Consider the following 5,988-nt stretch of genomic DNA (forward strand, 5'->3'; position numbering starts at 1 on the left):
CGGGTGGGCATGGACGGACCGCGGGTGGGCATGGACGGACCGCGGGTGGGCATGGACGGACCGCGGGTGGAATGCCGCGGACAAAGCTTGAGTAAACTCCGTCATACGCCAGCATCGTGATGACAGACGTCGGCGTAACTATCCTCGTTGCCCTCCCTCCTCCCGTGGGGTTAAACCAACGGCGACTGCCGTGACCCCACTTCACAGCCGGGGAAAGCAAGGGCTGGGATCGCGCTGTTGGGCTGAGTGCCTGGCGGAGCGCTGGCGGGGGCCAGGCCCCTCCAGGGTCCCCTGCCTCCTCCCTGGAAGCCCGACGCCCGCTTGTGCTGCCTTCTCGCCTCTCCATCCTCCCAGTAAACCTGGTGTCTGCGGTTTCCAGGACCACAGGTGATGCAAGATGATGGCTTCATTGCTGGGACCTCCTCCCCAGCTCCCCCGGGGACTGAAGCAGCCTGACTGGTGCCTCTGGGGGGAGTGGAGGTACCAAACTGTTCACCCAGGAGCGGAGCCTAGCCCCAAGGACTCCACCAGGCACAGGCAGAAGGGAAAGGTGTTTTCTCACTCCAAACCAGAGGACTCATGCGCTGTCAGGGACCAGAATGCTGGGTCACTCCGGCAGGCCACCCCCGTTTCTAGGATCCAGGTTCCTGGTCTGCCGGATGGGCACTGTAGCAATCACATAGGTGCTCTGTGAATGAACATTGTGGACAAAACCAAGTGTTGGTGGGACTCGATAATGCTGGGGTCCTGGAAGTCCCAGCTGCTGTTGGGCACCATCTGGTGAAACTAAACATAAGCTTAACCCGTGGCCCAGAGATTGCACTCCTGGATGTGTGGCCAGGAGAAACGAGAGCACATACCCACTAAAAACACACACAAGCATGTGCATAACTCAGATAAATCACACATCCTCTGAATGAAAACTTTTTGTGCTTAGTAGAACACCATCAAGAAGATGAAAAGACAACTCACAGAATGGGGAAAGAATAGTATCTCCATAGCAGGTACCTGGCATGGGACTTGGGTCTAGTATGTGTAAAGAACTCTTACAACTCAACGACTTAAAAATAGCCCAACAGGAAAATAAGCCAAGGGTCTAACAGACGGTTCTCCAAAGAAGAAAAAGAAAGGGTCTATGAGCTCCTGAGAAGGTGCTCGGTGTCATTAGCCATCGGGGAATGCAGATCCAAAGCACAACAAGCTATTGTTTCACACCTGCTAAGGTGTCTAGAAGCAACGAGAGAAGATATCAAGTGTTGGAGAGGATGTGCGGAAACTGGGTGGGACACAAGTAGGCAGAGAGACAGGCAGCGAGAGGGGGGGGAAGCAGCCTCCCTGCTGAGCAGAGAGCCCGACTCGGGGTTCAATCCCGGGAAGCTGAGACCATGACCTGAGCCAAAGGCAGAAGCTTAACCCACTGAGCCACCCAGGTGCCCTAGGGCAGTTGCTTTTTAAAACAGTCTGGCAGGTCCTCGAAGATTAGGCATAAAGTCATCGTATGACCCGGCAGTTCCGCTCCTATTAAATGCCTAAGAGAAATGAAAACGTGTCCACACAAAAACGTGTACATAGAGCAGCATTTTCCATAATTGCCCCAACGTGGAAACAATAAAAATATCCAGGAACAAATGATGAGGTAGTCACACACGGGAACGTCGCTCGGCTGTGGACAGGAGTGAGACGTCCACCCACGCTGCCACGGGGAAGAACTCCGAGCCCACCACACTTGGGGAGGGAACCAGACACAGAAGGCCACACGGGGTGTGAGTCCAAGTGAGTGACACGTCCAGAGTCTGCTTCTCCCTCTGCCCCTCCCTGCACTTGCTCTCTTTCTCTGACAAATAAATAAAATCTTTAAAAACAAACAAAAAACCCCACTGAGCTGTACGTTTAAAGGGGTGCATTTCATGGTATGTAAATCGTATCTTCTGAAATAGTAACAAATATACAGAGAGGTGTCTGTCCACAGTTCCTGTCTAGAGCCCCTACAACTCTGGAATTTCCTAAGTGATAAGAGCGTTAGGAACATCTTTTGTTTGACCATTGGGTCTCTGTCCCCAGTTCCTGACACTGAGCTCCTAGATCCCTTGGCATTTCCTGGGTGACAGAAGTGTCTTTTGTTCTAATGAGATGACCTCTTGGGCTGCTGGATGGGAGCAGGTCACCAGAGAGACCATGATTAGAAGCTTGGAGCTGTCGGGGGTGCCCGGCCAGCTCAGTTGCTGGAGCGTGGGACTCTTGATCTTGGAATTGTACGCTTGAGCCTCACGTTGGGTGTAGAGATTGCTTTAACAATAAAAACTTAAAAAAAAAAAAAAAAGCTTGGATCTCGCAGCCCGGCTCTCATCCTCCCCAGGGGATGGAGAAGGGCTGGAGATCGAGTTAATGATCCGTCTTGGCTGCTCTAACTTCCGTAAAGGCATCAGGTTTGGGAAACGTGGAGGTGCTGGGAGGGTGGTGCCCCCGGGGAGGAGACGGAGCTCCGCGCCCCTCCCACCTGGCCTTGCCGTAGGCATCCCTCCCACCTGGATGTTCGTCTGTGTCCTTTATCATATCCTTTTATAATAAGCCAATAAACAGCAAGTAAAACCGCGTTCCTGAGTTCTAGCAGCTGCTCCAACAAACTAATCGCACCCAAGAAGGGGATTGTGAGAACCTCTGATGTACAGCCGGTCAGCTGAGAGCCCAGACTGGGGACTGGTGTCCGAAGGGAGAGGCAGCCATTGGTAGGGAGCCCTGAACTTGCAGGGTCCACTGTAGACAATGCCAGAACGGAGTTAGATTGTAGGGCTCTCGGCTGATGTCATGTCTGGGGTCAGACTGTCGTCAGTGTGATGTGTTGAGTGCAAAGGAGACACACACGGGAGGAGGGGAGCTTTCCTGGGCACATCCCCCTCGCTGTTATTATTTTAAAAGGTGGGGAGGGAGCCACACGGGGAGAAGTGGTTCCTTGTTTTAGTCTTCCCTATTCCCAACCCCTCCCTGGGTTAGGTGAGGCTGAAATTCTTCTAACTGTAGGAAGTCGGTTCCTGCCCCATGGGGTGAGACGTCCCTGACTTGCTCTGGCCAGTAGGGTGGGAGCAGGTGCTCCCCAGCGGGCCGGGGAGGAACACGACGCCCCGCTGTAGCCTGGCCCCAGGAGGGTTTGAACAATCCCACTTGGAGCAACGTGCCAAAGTCAGCCCGCGCTGGCTCATAAGGGCCGATTGCTAAACACGTAGGCATTTGGTGACCTGGGTTTTAGACACAGCTGGCGTTGGAAGTTCAGTCATAGAAAAGTACACTTAAATAAGCTCTCTTTAGAACACTCATGGTCAATACCCAGAACTCACTGTTCCCATTTGTCTCTCCAACCTCTTGGTGTCATTGATCGCACCCCGGGCGTGCTTCAGATTCTATCGATATAAATAGGTTTGTTTGTTTTTAAAGATCTTATTTATTTATTTGACAGAGAGATCACAAGCAGGCAGAGAGGCAGGCAGAGAGAGAGAGGAGGAAGCAGGCTCCCCGCTGAGCAGAGAGCCCGATGCGGGGCTCGATCCCAGGACCCCGAGATCATGACCTGAGCCGAAGGCAGCAGCCCAACCCACTGAGCCACCCAGGCGCCCCGATATAAATAGGTTTTATTTTCAGGTTATTTACGTCAATTGTGTCAGTACTGTCCCCTACAGATTTGCATCTTGAAGCCTAACCCCGGTGTGTTGGGATTTGGAGGTAGGGCTTTGGGGCGTGATTAGGTCATGAAGGTAGAGTCCTCCTGTGTGGGGTTGGTGTCCCTGTAAAAGCTGACCCCAGATGGCTCTCTCACCCCTTCTGCCACCTGTGGACGCAGAGAAGAGAAGGCTGCCTGTGAACCGGGAAGCAGGTCCTCACCGGACTCCAAATCTGCCAGCACCTTGAACTTGGACTTCCCAGCCTCCAGAACTGTGAGACATAAATGCATACTGTCTGCGGCCCCCCGGCTATGGGATTTTTGCCACAGCAGCCCAAAGGGACCAAGACACTGTGTAACGGTCCACCGCTGAACACCTCTTTCCAACTCTGCCCTCATCTGTCATAATGGTCATTGAGATCAGCCCCCGTGGGAGTATTTACACCCCAGAAATTGGCAAAGGTGACAAACACCTCCATCCCCATCCCCTCCCCTAAGATGTAATTGAACATTTAGCAGCACACCCTGAGGGGAAGACACGTGGGACAACACGAAACTTGGAACCAGGACCAGCTAAGATGAGGTTTGCTCTGTGGATGCCCTGCAGACCTGAAGATGGGGATAGATGATTATCGTCAAAGGTTGTTACACAGCGTTATTGCCACACTTGCTGACTGATAAAGGTGTCCACGTTATTGGACTGAAGAGCTGCAGAGCAGTGAAGCCGAGGGCAGAAGAGTCTGTTGATGGGGACACGGTTACCAAAGAGCCCAAAAGTGCCTGGGAGCAGGGAGACAGATAAGACACCTGGGTCCAAATCCATGGGGTTCTGGCTAATTGACCGCACTTCTCTAAGCCTCTGCCCCCAAGAGTAAACGAGATGACCCTCACCTACTGTCCTGAGGATCAAAGTAGAAGAACACACGTGGGGTTTAGCACAGGCCCTCTGGGAACGCTCCTGCAAGGAGATGCCTGGTGGCCTTGCCCAGCTCAGCTTCTGTTATCGCTCACCCTCCAATCACACCAGCTTTCTCTCTGCTCCTCCCCCATGCTAAGTTTGTTCTGACCGTTCTCTTCATCCTGACATCTGCCTGGTCGTTTCCCCAAAACTTCCCTTGGCTGTGAATCTGTCCTCCATCTCTGTTCATTGCCAAAGTCAGTACACAGTAGACACTCAGTGTGGTGGTGGTGAACGAATGGATGAGCAGGCAGGAGGGAGGGAGGGAGGGAGGGTGGACGGTTGGGTGGAGGGTGGATGGAGGGAAGGACGGGTGACGCATGGACGGATGGGCTACTTGCAGATGAGAGAGCTGATTTAGGGCTGGAGCTGGAATTGATCACAGGTGCCCAAACCTCTGGCCAGGATGCCATGCTGGTGCTCCAAGTCGAGAACAAGAACATTTCAGAGAAGAGCCACGCCGTCTCTGAGCCTGGCTCCCACTGCCCTCTGCTGGCCGGCCCGGACACTGCAGGCAGCCCGCCCGCCAGAACCCTTGCCAGAATCCGCCCTTGGCAAAACCATCATTCTTCAGTACACTCGGGGGTCACAAGTCCGACTAGGGCAAACCCAGGCATGGGCAATTCTGGTTCCTTCTGGGGGCCCCAAGGAGACCCATCTCCTGCCTTTTCCAGCTTCCAGAGGTGCCGCATCCTTGGCCCACAGCCCCCCCTCCTTCCTCACAGTCAGCAGTGCAGGGCCATCTCACCTCTTGGACTCCCATCTTCTGCCCCCCTCTGTGTGGTCCTTGTGAGGACACTGTCCTCCCTCCCCACTGGTAGTCCAGGACCATCCCCATCTCCGAGTCCTTATAAATAAAATCCCTTTTTCCATGTAAGGTGACGTATCCATGGGTCCCAGAAATTAGGACTTGGACATCTTTATGGCAGGTTTTTAAAAATATTTTATTTATTTATTTATTTAGAGAGAGAGAGAGAGAGAGAGAGCAAGGGGGGAGGAGCAGAGAGAGAGAGAGAGAGAGAGAGAATGAGGATCCCGAGTAGGCTTGTGCTGAGTGCGGAGCCTGATGCAGGAATCAATCTCACAACCCCGGGATCATGACCGAAGCTGAAATCAAGAGTCAGATGCTTCACCGAGTAACCCCCCCCGGGCACCCCTAGTTTGATCAGTTGTTTGTGGTTGTGTAAGTATATCACAGTCACAATAAAGCACACTTCCATCACCCCAAAGTTCTCTCCCCTTTGGAGTGGACCCTCCCCGCGTCCCCGCCCTCAGGCCATCCCTGACATGTTTTTCTGTCGACATTGTTCTCCAGTGTTCTTTGAATTCCATAGCATGGAAGCTCACAGTATGCGATGTTTTGAGTCTGGTTTCTCTT

This window comes from Enhydra lutris, unplaced genomic scaffold, assembly GCF_002288905.1.
Source record: "Enhydra lutris kenyoni isolate GAN:26980312 unplaced genomic scaffold, ASM228890v2 scaffoldscaffold86, whole genome shotgun sequence".
NCBI classification, from domain to species: Eukaryota; Metazoa; Chordata; class Mammalia; order Carnivora; family Mustelidae; genus Enhydra; species Enhydra lutris.